This window comes from Triturus cristatus, chromosome 7, assembly GCF_964204655.1.
Source record: "Triturus cristatus chromosome 7, aTriCri1.1, whole genome shotgun sequence".
Taxonomy (NCBI): Eukaryota; Metazoa; Chordata; class Amphibia; order Caudata; family Salamandridae; genus Triturus; species Triturus cristatus.
Window position 1 is genome coordinate 1,745,172,558 of NC_140590.1, and position 14,445 is coordinate 1,745,187,002.

A 14,445-nucleotide genomic window follows, 5' to 3' on the forward strand; every position below is an offset into this window, starting at 1 on the left:
ATGTTTTCCTGTTTCATTTAAACACTCCGATTTCAGACCATGATGATTATTGTTCCAAAAATTGGCAGAGACCTGTACGTTTAATACATAGAATTTTGGCTAGAGCAAGAGCTCGTAATTAAAATGCAGGAGTGCATAAAATGAAGGCTGGACCTGAGAATCCTTTTCAGGAATGCATAAACTGTAGATTGGTATTAAAAACGCAAATTACATTAAATATAATTGTCCTAGGGGCAAGATAAATTAAACCATAAAAGTAGCCAGGGTTTGGAACACAAAGTGAGAAATCATAAAATGTAGATTGGACTTCTTTGGAAAACAGTAGTATTGAACTGTACTAGTTTTTATAGAGCACTGAGCCTGTCCCTCACAAGGCCTAAAGCACCGTTCTGGGTGGTCTGGTTTCATTATTTAAGTACCACTTCATAATAGTGACAAGGATATTGAAGCGCTCTAATTTGTATCAACTGCTTGGGCGACTTTCAGAGTGCATGGTTGAAAGGCTAGTTGTATGGTTTGATCTTTATTGGACATGTTAGGTGAAGAGTGTGAGGTATGATAGGAGAGGATGTGCTGCCGACTTTGGAACTGGGGAACCAGAATGAACAATAGGAATCGAGTCAACATCCTGTAATTCTAGGCAAATCACATTAAAATTAAAAAAAGAATGAGACATTTTTTAATGCAACTGGTGGACATGTAATGTGCTCCAATTCCTCCGGGTTGAGTTTGAGTTATATAAAACTGCAAGAATTAGAAATTATAACAACAAATAATACACATATGATGACTTAGTGGCCACATGTATCATGGAGTAAAGCTTCACCGAAGCATAGGTATTGCAGAGGTTGTGAGAAAGACTCAGCCGCACCTGCATGGACTATACATGGAATCCACTGCTGATACGGTGCACACCAATTACGATCAGGAGACCATACGTATTTGAAGGCATTGTTACACCACCAAGTAGTATTATATATGGGATAATGGTTTCACTAGAAGGATATTGCAAGTCATCAAGGAGTTCCTAGACCAAATAGACGAACAGTGCTAAGGGCTGCTTTGCGTTACTTTGAGGGAACTCAAGTTTTGCACTAGAAAGTAAATTAAAAGAACATTTTGCACAGGTTTGCATCACTTTTGTGACACAAACCCAGCACAAAAGTTTTATCTGGGCATTGGTGTATTGCTCTTTCATGTTCATTACAGACAAGCAGTATAAAAGTAGAATCTGTACTGCAAAATTAACCACACCAAATGCACATCCTATTTAAAAAAAATATATAATAGAATCAATTTAATGTAAGTCAGGTTAAAAAGGCTGTGGACAGCTGCGGCCCGTGGAGGGAGTTCCGTGGGGTGGAAAGGCGGGGCGGGGGAGGGGCAGGGTGGGGGGTACTAAAAACCGGAATATGGATATTTGGAGGTAAGTAAACAATTAAATAAATAAAATGAATTTCGTAGCGCGCACTGCATCGCAAAATGCAATGCAGCGCTTGCTACGAAATTAGTTTTATTTATTTAATTGTTTACTTACCTCCAATTATCCATATTCCAGTTTTTAGTAACCCCCGCCCGGCCTCTCTGCCCCACGGAACTCCCTCCACGGGCCGCGGCTGGCTGTGGAGCAGATTTTGTAGAAACATGTAGAGAGTCTATCTTTCTTGCAATGACCTCTAGTTTGGAAAAAACAGAAACACAGCAGGAATTTCTTATTGATGTTTACCTTTTCTTTTTAACTATATATCAAAAGGAATCGCCAGCTCCCATTTTTGTTGGTTAAACTGCCTTTCATACTGGATCGTGGACACAGCCATTCTGATGTCTGATCTCAACTGTAATAACTTACTATAGTTGAGCAGCTATGTTATTTCTTTATTACACATGAGAAGATGCGTCACAACTGAACTGTTATAAGAAAACTCAGCATTGGCCTTTATACAGGGATTGGATGTTCCAAAGTATTATGTGAAGTCGGTCAGAAGCATTCCCGGAGAAACTGAAGAGTAATTGATTGGCGGTGCTGTTGAAACATCAAAAGAGTGATGTATGGTGTTCTCTCAGGAGAAACAAAGAAATGAACTGGAGTGATTGTTAAACTACAAAGGAGTCTATCCATGTGCAACAAAGAATCAACCACCAAAACAGTAGTGTATGGAGTTTACCCAGGGTGGAGTGGGGAGTGACTCAGCGAATAAGAGAACAGAGATGGAAGGGAACCAAACTCTGCTTCAAGCCCTCTTGTCTATCAGGCACAAACAGGGTAGTCACTACAGATAGAGACTTTTATCCTTCTTCCTTTTAGTTGGATACGCGAGATGGACACCTTGATGGGAGAGATAAAATGAGTGAGCTGAGCAACATTTACCAGAGGGAGGAAAGGGGGCTGGTATGCAACAGGTTCAACAACTGCACCTGCAGGTCAATAGAGACATTAAGAGACCAGTCCTTGAGGTGGAGGTGGTCACTTTAGGGCAGGTAGGAAGCAAGGGGCTGCAGGGTATGAACAGAGCACAATAATTTGAAAACACAAAGCTAGACACGGGAGGAAAAACAACACAAATCAGAGGAGGAAACATTTTAAACGTAAAAGTACTGTAGATGCAAAATTGCAACAAATGGTTGCCTTTAAACTTTTTCCATTCAATGTATATCTTTATTCAGTTACATTTTAAACCATAAAAGCTTACATCTGTACTGTTTTTGGAATATCGTTTTTTATGATTCAGCCATTAAATCTAAACCTAATGACCAAAATCATTTCCCTGTTAATTTTCACCAGTACTAAGTAAGGCTCCATGTTCTGGGTAGAGGTTAACATAGCAAATTGACAATTAATTAACAATATGTTCCATTCTAAGAAGTGGTCCTTCACTCATTTATAATCCGTATTTAGTATACCTTCGGGGGTTACAAAATAACTCCACCCTTCCCATCCTTGGAAATAAATCCCTAATGTACTTGAGCCAGGGTATTTAAAGATGCGATCAAGTGTCTGGCAGTCCCTCAGTATTAGCCGGTTCATGCTAAGCTACTCCGTGGTTCATCCTCAAATTCATCCCAACAGAGGGTAGGAGGGCTATCTGGTCACTGAGGTACTTGACTCCCAACTCCTCATGCACGCAAGAAGTCGAAGTGCATTGGAGGGACACACAACAGTCGTCTGAGGAATTTGTTTTCTACAGTTTGCCGTTCATTGAGACACATAACCCCAGATGTTGCTTCCGTAGGACATCTTAGAGATGCACTTAGCCTGATAAATCTCAGCTAGTGCCTAAGGAGTCTACTCTCCATTTTTGTTGCGAAGCTAAATACAGCCGCATTGATCCTAGTGAGTGCCTCTTTCTTTGCTGTAATTAAGGGTTTCCAACGCTTCCAACTTGGAGTTGAACAACGCAGCCAAATAAGGGAAAGCCTTAACCGTTGCGATTACATGTTTGCTCATGCTGAATGTTTTAGATCTTGTTGAGGTTGGGACCCACCACCATAATAAAGGATTTGGTAAGATTAACAATCAGGTCAAACGTGTTCATAACACCATCAAAGGAGTTCAGGCAGTTTTTTAAGGCCTTGGCTGTCCTGATCATCAGTTCCATGTTCATCCCTGTATAAAAGTACCTGGAGTGACCGAGGACCAATGTGGTGACAATGTACCTTAGCTGTCACTAACGCCTGCTCAAGCCCCTTTATATATAAGGAAAATAAGAAAGGGGCAAGTATGCACCCTTGGAGAACCCCTTTTCTTTTTTCTAAAACTGTTAGTACATGCAGATTCATTTGTGTATCTAACTAATGCTTTCGTATTGGTGTGCAGGTCCTGTAAAAAAAGAAACCATATTGGGGCCCACCCCCATACCAAGGAGAATATTACAAAACGTTGCAATTAACTTGGTCAAAGGCCGACGTAAGGTCCATAAAGGCGAGATGGACTGAGTCAGAATAGGCTACAGTGTATTTATTAATGACTATATAAAGATTCAAACACTGATCGGTTGTGGATTCACCCGTTCTTGAGCCAAATTCTTATTCTGCAATTACTTTGCTCTCCTACTCCCTGCAAGATTATCTGTTAATAAACTAATACCTTTTAAACTTTCTGACTTTCTCGTACATAGGTGGGGTACCTAAGACCACTCACACAACACCAGGAGTGCACAAGCCTGAGGCCTGTATGAGATACGTTCATCACATGGATAGAAGTTGTCTAATTTGAATACGATGGCCAATCTATTTCACCCTTACTCCCAATTACCTGTTAACTGTCACAGTTGACAGCTTCATCCAGACCACTTTGTAGCCATCTACGCTTTACAAGATGCAGCTCATAAACTGTTTGGAAAAGGGAGGCTGCAAATTCCAGAATTCAAAACAATGTTGGCTAAAAATACACAACTGAATGAAGGCATCCCCATATTTTGGGTCCGGTTGGCAGTCCTGACAACCTCCTCACTGATCTATAAACATCAGGCCATTGCGTCAGGCCTATTTGCTTTCTGCTGCTGGGAATATACGCATTTTACCCCCATGGAGAGAGACTCCCAAGGAGCAACAGTGAGCACTGTAAAATACCCTGCCCATGTTCTTCTGTTACATTAAGATCTAAGGGGTGAAATAACAGTTTTACTATCTCTTTAAACTATCATCAAAAACAAGAGTGATAATAATAGAAATGTGTTATTTGTATAACTCTCTGCAAAGGACAGTGTCTATGCAATTATTAGCAATTCATAACAGAAACTGAGGGCCAGATGTACGTAATTTGCGACCAATATTTTTGATGCAGCTAAATTATTTTGAGAACCGACCTAAGTATTAATAGGTTTGATTCACACAGTAAGGATTCAGAGTGAAGCATAATCCAACCTACCTCATTTACTCTCCATAAATTAGTAGCAAATTGTGACTTACTCCAATGGATGGCCATTGGATGAATGATGGCCTTCTGTGGCCAACAGACCACCATGTGTGTGATCGCAATTTCAATATTTTATTGTTTTAAATGCAACCCATTTGCTTGAAGGAAAAGATGCTGCATTTAATTTTTATTATTTGTTATGTTCCACTGGAGCACTTACTACTCCAAACACTTCGCCTTTGGGAACGGCTTCCCACCAGCTTTGAAGAGTTGGTAACCTAAAAATGGTTTGCAACCCAAATTATGGTCACAAACAGAAGTTACATAGCATTCTGAAATGCAATTTAGAAGGGATACTAGAGACATCCCCTTCAAAATTGCGATTGGATATGCATTTCTAAACCCATTGTGCAATTTGGCACGGGAGTGCTTGGCAATCTATTGCTTCTGTGATGGTTAACAAAGATAAGGTCTGGGGGTTCACTAACTTAACCAGAGGGCCTTCTGTGAGCCCTTCCTACAACATCCCAAAATGTATACATCTACTCTCACTGCCTGTCGTGCTTTCAGCAGTCTTTACAACCTTACCTAAATGTAAACATGTTTAAACTGAGCACGAAAGCGTATTTTCCCATCCACTGGACCACTCTTTTATGTTGCTGTCATTACTCGGGCCATTGCCCGCCCCAAACATATATTCATGGCCGACCCAAATATTAATAAGTTGGATCACATAATAAGAAATCGGAGTGGGTGACAATTCAGCCTACCTAAATATTAATGAGGTATGTCACAAATTGCAACACACTATGATTGATCACAATCACAGGGATGAGGGCTTGGTGGGGGCAGCAGACCAGTATGTCTGTGATTTATTTTTATAAAGCAATCTTTTTAAAAATAAATAAATGCAAAAAAAAAATGGGATGTATTTAAAAAAGAAAATGAATACTTTTACAGACATTTTTTAGAAGCAGGCAGCATAGTTCCAAAGTGGAAGAGGTACCTTGGGGACTCCTTCTCATATGTGAATGAGTTACCAGCACCTTTGAATTGGAGGTAAAAAATTAATGTTTTGTAAATGGATTTTGGTCGCAAAACATTCATACATACCTCAAGGAATCGATATTTGGAAATACCGATTTCTTAATGTTTTATAAGCCCATTTAACGATTTTGAAATCCTTTTCCAAAATGTTAAATGGGTTTGGTACATTTAGATATACCAAATCTAAACCCTGTTAAATCACTTTGTACATAAAGATCTAAATAAATAAAACCTCTTCTGATCATAATATCTCAACTGCTGGCCAGTATTGTTGCGGTAAACTGTTGTTGGCTCTTATGAGGAGACACTCAGGGCCAGATCTTTCAAGGTTTTGTGTCGCCCTTGTGCCGTGGCAGGGGGCACAAGGGTGATGCAAAACCTCAGTTTGATTTATCAAGCAATGCAAGGCCACCTTGTGTGGCCCTGTTTGACTTGATAAATCTAAAGTAACGCAAGCATGCAAATCACTGTGTTGCCTTACTCTGCAGCAGGAAGGCATTCCGTGGGTGGCGCATGGGTGTTCCCATGCATCCATCCATGGATTTTTGAGCATTTCCCGATTTACCATCAGTGGTAGACCTGGGAATGCGTCAAAATGCTACCCCTCTCCAGGTGAGTAGTATCTTTATTTTGCCTCGTCTTTTCCTCTTTCTACATATGCTTCATTCTGCCGCACATGTAGAAAAAGGACAATGCCGCTCAGTAGTGTCCCTTCCTGAACAAAAACAATCCTGTCTACAACCCAGGCACCCTTGCAACATGAATCAAGGGTGGCTGCGTTGGCACTAGGTAGCACATTGTGCACCAGCACTGGGAACGGGCAGGAATTCGCCACTTAATGGTAAATACGGCTCATTTCTGCCCTTCCCGTTCATACAGCACAGCAAGTCACCTTGCTTTGTTGCGTGAACACCTGATAAATATGGGCCTCAGTTTACAGCCACAAGCACTCACCTCTATCCAAAAGCTCTTCCCCTGACTTCAGGTCTCCTTCTACATGCAGCAGATAACCCATGGTTTACTCTGACCTGTGTCCCATAGAATAATTCTCTTACAAACCAAGTACACAGATAAGTGCCACTCTTCCCAATTCATAGGGTATTCCTTCTGCTTCCACAACTAAGTCCAGCAAGAAAACTGAGCCTTCCTACTTTCTTTCTACACACATGATGCAATTGGGATCTCCACTGCACTCAACTCAACTACCAATCAGAAAGTAGAATGTTGTTGACTTTGTTTGCACATTTTGCTTCTATGACAATTTTATTTTTTGGGACTCTGTTGTTATTGTCCTCAATCGTCACTAAAAGTTTTTTCATGCATTCTATGACTCTTTCATGTGAACAGTGTCATTTCCAGATGTCTGGGTAAGTTGCAGGTGTGGGTGAATATGACGAGCACGAGTGAGAGCTCTGGAGATGAGTCTGAAGGCAGTGTGATTTTCTCACAGTGCCTGCCAGTGAGTCATAAAAGAGATCAGACTTCATGCACATGCAAGCATCGGCTTCTCTGCAGCATACCCAGAGCGACGGTCAAATATGTACCAATTCTAATGGGGTGATTTTACAGAAAAGTGTGAGAACGAGTTGTACATCTGTCAAACTATTGACAACACCAAAGGGAAATAAAATGCAGTGCTTTAAGTTGGATTGGTTGGCAGTTGTGTGTGGAGTGTTGGTGGAGTGAGGAGATGAATAGAATGACAAGACTGGGTGAAGAGGAATTTGATGAGGTGTGAGATATGCAGATGTAGGATGTCAGAAATATATTGGCATCTGCTGTGATGTCCTAGTCTTGGAGCGTTTGGATTTGGGGCAGTGCAGAGTGTTAGTGGCAGGGTCAGAGTTTATCCCTGGTGCGAGGGGTTTGGGCAGGATGTGAATATTCTTTGCTTCTATGCGAAGTGATGCGATTTAGCCAAAATAGTGCTGATTTTGAGTTCTAGACAGGCTATTATAGGGAGCAGTTGCAAGACACCTGGGTCAGCTGAAGGTAGTGGGGTGTGCTGGGGCAGGTCGGAGCTATGGGTGGGGGCTAAGGAAGGAGCCATCCTATTGGGGGTGGAGGATTGTTAGGCAAAAGGAGGGGTGTATAACTCAGGATGGGTTGAGCCCAGGGGGCAAAGATAATCCTGAAGGTAAAAGCAGATGTTCGGCAGTGGACTGAGATGGACGGGGGTTGTGGGTGGAAACTACGCAGGGGGAATGGAGAGTCGTGGGTTTTGGGGGTGGAGGTTTGTGTGCATGACTCAGCTCATTGTGAGAGGGAGGAAGAGTTGTTTTAATAGAAGAGGAGACAGGGGTGGCACTAGAGGGCAGGGAGGTGCAGAGTACGGTGTAGTGTCGGTCAAAAATGGTTAGGTTGGACTAGGATTCCCATTTCAACAGACGGGTATCGTCAGTTCTTCCCTTATGTCCCAAGATGGTAATACAGTGAGCATGAGTCCATGGTGGATGTTGGTAGCTTTAGTTACGTGAAGGTTTTGAAGGAAGTTATTTCTCCATTTGACAGATTTTTTTGTGTAGACGATGAAGTCAATTTTGTGCCCACGTTGTGCTGGACTGTAATAGATATCCGCAATTAGCATTTCAGGATGCTCTCTGAGGGTTTTGTGCTTGATGTTTTTTGCGGCCCATTTGGAGAGGTTTCGAGGGAATTTAATGCAGTATGAGTTGATGCCATACCTTTCCATGATAGTGTTGTGATGGGGCATTAGTGAGTGGTCCTGCTGCACTATTATCAGCCTAGGCAGTCAGAGTATATATGGACTAATAGGAAAGATGGGCAGAGGTTACCGATGAGGAGGTAGGTGCTTTCCTCGACCAAGATATAGCGTATGCATGATGTGGTAAAGACAAAAAGTAGCCAAGCCAGATTCCAACTTCTTGGCGGCATCCTCACCCTTTGATTATCAGCCAAGGAGTTTAGTGTAATGTGCACTTTTGATTCCATCTGACAATTGAGGGAGTCCACTAGTTCTTTATTAGTTAATAATTCTGGGGCATATGGTCTGCAAATGCAGGCAAGGCATATTAGTGAGTTACTTAGAGTCACAAATTGCTGGGCTCATAGTGGTCTTGGTAGGATTTGGGCTCGCTACATGGTAGCTTTGGTGGGATTTGGGCTACCCTCATGATATTGGTGTCGTCAGCTCCAGCAGCAGCTTCTCCAGGTACAGATGGGGCCCAGCCAAGGGTAGGTGCCATTCTCGGCCTCCCCACCAGGATTTCGCAAAATCCATAGTGGGCTCAGGAAGTAAGTATTAGACAGAGGCAGGAGGGAGCTATTATGGTCGATTGTTTGAGTGTCTACTGGTAGGTTTCGGTAGATTTTGGACTACCTCTGAGGAAGTCAGTGTCCTCAGCTCTGGCTCCAACACCTGTACATTTCCACACAGATGGGGGCAAGCAGATGGTAGGAGCAGCATCCGCTTAAGGCATTCCAGTGTCCTCAGGGGCTCAGGGTAGGAGCATAGATCAGTAGCTGGAGGGGGCGTTATAGTCTTTCAATTGGGCACCGTTTGGTAGATTTTGGTAAGATTTGGGAAAGATCAGCGAGAGTGGAGTTCCAAACACCTCTTCCCAGTGCTGAACGATCCTTGGTTATAGGGAGCACTGTGGGAGGTAGGTGTTCCTTCCAGCCTCCCTAGGCGGGCTCACAGAATGCCCAAGCCTCAGGCCTGCACTCCTCACCTCATGGGAGCCGGGTGGGTTTCGGTAGATTTTTGGCTACCTCAGGGTGAGTCGGTGTCCTCAGCTCCCACTCGAGGCGAGCAGATAGTAGGAGCAGCTCCCAGCTTCCCCAGAAGGATTCCAAAGTGTCCCCAAGGGGTCAGGCTTGTAGTATGGAACAGTGTCTGAAGGGGACGTTGTAGTCTATTTCTTGGGCACCTTTCGGTAGGTGTTGGTAGAATGTGGGCGACACCAGCAGGATATGAGTTCTAAACACACCTTCCTGCTGCTGAACCGTCCAAGGGTATAGGGGGCACTTTGGGGTGTAGACGTTCCTTCCAGCCTCCCCATGTGGGCTCACAGAATGCCCCAGCCTCGGGACTTGCACTCCTCATGAGAGCCACATCAGCCACTGCAGATCCCACTCACCCTGTGCCAGATCGAGGAGGACCAGGGCGAAAGACAGGCCCCGGCATCGGAGAGGTAAGGTGTGTTGCAGCTTTCCCCACCCAGTTGTTCACCGATAAGATGGCTGGTACAGTCTAGTGCAGGGATTTACACAACAAGTGATCCCAAGCTTGGGAGTCTCTCAAAGGTTCTACCACCTGGCAGCCATCTTTTCCAGTCTCCCCAAAATTATAGAACGGACAGGAGATGGTACTTGAATAGCAGTTTGTTCAAACCTCTCTGTGTTCATTTTTCTTGACGTGGCAACTTTGACTCTGTTTTCATTAACACATATTTAGGAATAGTCTAGACCAGTACTTAGAAAGAATTTTAGAACCGCTACCCAATTTTTAGAACAACAAACATTCACAACACACCTAACCTTAACCGACATGAGGTGGGGGTGATTTCTTTTATGTTATAGTAGACATACTTTCAAAATGCTGTGAACTGCCAAAATAACCAATAGTTTGTGAATGTTGCAACTTTGACCACGCACTTCAATATGTCTTTATCTGAGATATTGCTCTGCCCATAAAAGTGTCAGATGTTAACTGCACTGGAGCTGAAACACTTTTCAAACTGGGGTGCTGGCCTGTGGCATCTGTTCACTAAAATCAAAAAGTTCTGAAAAATCTCAGTGTTGATACCAGTACTTTTAGCAAATTTGAAAAACCCTTTCTACAGCAGAGTATTGGTTAAGGCTCATGTCCATTTTTGTTTTAAAATAAGTCCTAGTGTTGCATTTTAGACTACATCTGCTCCCTGCAAGGACAACCCTGGACTCCCCGGGTGTATTTTTTTCAGAAATTTCTGAGTCTGGTCCACCCAAGCCCAAAAAGTGCGGGCATTCACCATGGTAAGTGGGACGATATTGGGATTTAGTCCCACTCTCCTGGCCCATATGTAAAAACAACACCCAAAAAAATGAAATGTCTTTTTGCTTGCCATTGGGATGGAACAGAAAGACTGTTGAGCCCTTAGGGGTGAATGTGGGCCCTTATGTTAGGATGGGCCAGACCATCCCTATTATTTTATTTAAAAAAATACATTTCTGTCATACAGTGGGCTTTCTGTTCTGTCACCCAGGGGCAAAATATGGGGAAATGCCTCTTTACCCCTGTGGGTACAGAAAGACTTGTTTGTCCTTTTTGGAGTGAGGGTGTAACAAATGACAGAGCGCAATGCCCTTGCCCCTTTCTTTTGCCTCAAAGGCAAAATCCCCGGTGTCTCGTGAACTTTCTACTCCTCGCCCTCATAGGGGGTGCAGATTTGGGGCAAGCTCCCCAATTAGGGCAAACCTTCCTACAAAGACACGATCTCCCTTCCAGGACATGTAATGGTTTGATGCCAGGGTAGGAAGCCCCCTATTTTTGTTTGCTTTGGCGCAATTTTTAATTAGTTAGTATATCATGGGCTCACTGCACCCCGGGGGGGAAATAGTTTAGGAGAAACCACCAATCTGCCCCCGGGGGGGAGGCAGTAACACTCTTGCACCGTTTTTGGGTTGGGGGCATGATAATGCCCATGGTAGGCATTCCCCACCCCTCTTTTTTTGAATGATTATTTTAACCCTGGTGTCTAGTCGGCTTTCTGCTCTTCCCCCGGGGGCAGCTTGGGGGTGATCGCCCATGGGGCAAACCTCCAATCTGCCCCAGGGGGCCAGAAAGATTGTGTGGTGTGGGGGCAGCCCCCATTCCTAAGTTAAAAAAAAATCCTGGTGTTTCTTTGGCTTTCTGCCCCCCCCCACCTCCTGGGGGGCAGATTGGAAGTAATTACCCCCATATGTCCCCAGTGATGGCAGAAAGACTGTTACTCACTTTCTTGAGGTGGTGGCATTGCCATGCATATGGTGGGCAGCCCCCACCCCTATGTTTTGTTCCTATATTTCCCTGGAGTCTAGTCATGATGGGCATACCACCCCTATGTTTAAAAAAAACATATTTGCTGGTGTCTAGTGGGCTTTTTTCCTTCTGGGGGGCGCAGATTGGGGATAATCACCTCATCCACCACCAGTGGGGCAGAAAGACTGTTGCACACATTTGTTTGGGTGGGGTCAGCTGCCACCTAAATATTTTTTCCCCTTTATGTCTCAGGTGTCTAGTGGACATTCTGCCCCCTTACCCCAGGGGGGAAGCAGATAGGGGCTAACCTCCAATCAGCCCCCAGGGACGTCAGGGTGACTGTTTCATCACTTTGTGGGGTGGGGGTAGGGCAATGCCCATGGTGGGTAACCCCCACCATATTACCCTTTTGTCTAGTGGGAATTCTGTAGCACCAGTGGTACAGAATGGGGGTAATCACCCCATCCGTCTTCAAACAGGAGCAGAAAGACTGTAGATTTGGGGCTGTGTGGGGAACTCAAGCCCTTGCCTAAGTGGTCACTTACCCAAAATCCCCGGTGTCTAGTGGGTGGATCCCTGCTTGGTGATCGCTCTCATGTGGTTATCTCATGTGGGTGATCGTCTTGTTTTGCTTTCCCTTTAGAGGTAAGAACGTCAGCATGCACTACACGCTGATCAAAAAAAAGAAAAAAACACAGGCTGCTCAGGAAGCTCTTTCCGAGCAGCCTAAGTTAAAATTTTACATAAAAGAAGCCTCTGGTGCCAAGAGGGTCTTTTATAGCACTCCCCAGTATCTCCCAATGACCGTCACACATTAGGGAGGTAGTGCGAGCAGCAGCCATTGGCGGACACCCACATTAAAATGGTCAAAAGAATGACCAGCATATTTATTGCTCTTTCACACCCACCAGAAATTGACTGGTGACCCACCAGCGGCTTGGTTTAGAAAGCTCTAAAATACTTTTGACATGTTTTTATCTTGTTGTTGCTGCTTTGCAGAACAAGCATTGGCATAGCCAGTAGGTCTCGCCTTTGGGACCTTATAAGTATTTAGTTATGCAGAACAATAACCTTACTGCAACAACATTAACTGTTGCATGGCTAAACACTTATAAGGTCCCAAAGGCGAGACCTATTGGCTGTGCAACCGGGCCTGGCTCAGTCATTTGTCCTGATTGGGCCTAGTCCTTGTCAGATATGTTCAGCGCCCGTTACAAAGAATGGACGTTTGATCCGCAGGTCTGTGCACAGATTGGGCAGAGATAAGTTTGCGGCGAGTGTTTACCCTGCACTTCAGCGTGCAGTAATGCCTCTAGTCTTGAGCAGCCCGTCCTGGGAGCGCAGGAGCCTGTCCTCAGGGTGCAACTACGCCGCACATAAGACAAGGCCTGGATTGACTGAGGGTAGTGTCTGTTCGTGCGCAGTTGTGCATTGTGCACCCGTGCCTTTTTCATGGAAAGAAAATAGCTGCAGTGCTCTGCGTCATACGAGCGCCCTCGCAAAACATAACTAAAAAACTCACCAGAGTTATGGCAATGTAAAAATCATGCAAAAAATACTCGTGGAAATGCCGTTTTATTTGTATACTGCATAAGGTCGGTTACAACTTTAACACCCTGTAATGGAAAATAATTTGCAAAAAGTCTTTTGCTGGCATTTTTTTGGGATGTCATTCCCATTCACCGTGCTGTTCTGTGCATACAGATTCCTGCATGAAAATGTGCGCGGGCGCACAGCTCTGCGCACGGTTTTAAAGCACCGCTCTGTCTAAAACACGTACTCCTACCTTAATCACAATGTAGCACAGCTCAGAAAAGGAAGGCAACCACTGGTCCCTGCTATGCTATCTTCAATTCAGCGCACACTCTGAGAATTTCTGGGCTAAGTGCATGCGCTTTAGGCAGTGGACAGTCTAAACAATGGGTGAAATAGTTGGAAAACGTAGCACTGTTTGCACAATATTTTACAATTTCCACACACTCAAAATTATGTCTTCTGGGTTTGTGTAGCAGGAGGAAAGTCTCATTCAGGGCTGGTGGTAAGAATGCAAAACTCTGGGCAATCGAGGTGTAACAATAAACTACGAACAAGCAGGGGCTTAACCCACTGGACTAAAGTTAAAAGAAATACGTGCAAGCATTGGCCGCGCGGCAAAGCGAAAGTGATGCAGGGACGTGCTCTGTGGTGGGGAGGGGCAGAGGGAATGAGGGTACAAGGGCGCTAGGAAGACGTGGTGATGCACTGAAAAACACAACTCACCCATGCAGCACGTCAAGCCCACTGCCCACAGGAACCGCGCCGGGCTCATGGTAGTGTAGTGCAGGGAAGTCGATAGAAGCGATGAGGGAGGAGGCTTAGGAGTGACTTGAGGGTGAACATGGAACAAACAGAGAGATTGTCGAGGCTGACGAGAAGGGCGGGGGTGAAAGGAGGGGGTAGTGAGGGGGTAGTGCAAGCAGAGGTGACGAGAAGGGCGGGGGAGAAGGAAGTGGGTAGTGCAAGCAGAGGAGCCTGAATAAAGCTGACGAGGAGTGAGGGGGAGAAGGGAGGGCGGAGTGTGAGCAGAGGAGCCATTAGAACA

General features: G+C 44.4%; 1 long non-coding RNA gene across 1 annotated transcript in view; it reads left to right on the forward strand.

Annotated features, from left to right (window-relative positions):
• LOC146812980 (uncharacterized) overlaps positions 1–14,445 on the forward strand; it is a 101,501-nt gene that overhangs the window by 14,539 nt on the left and 72,517 nt on the right. The gene's annotated exons all lie outside the window — the stretch shown is intronic.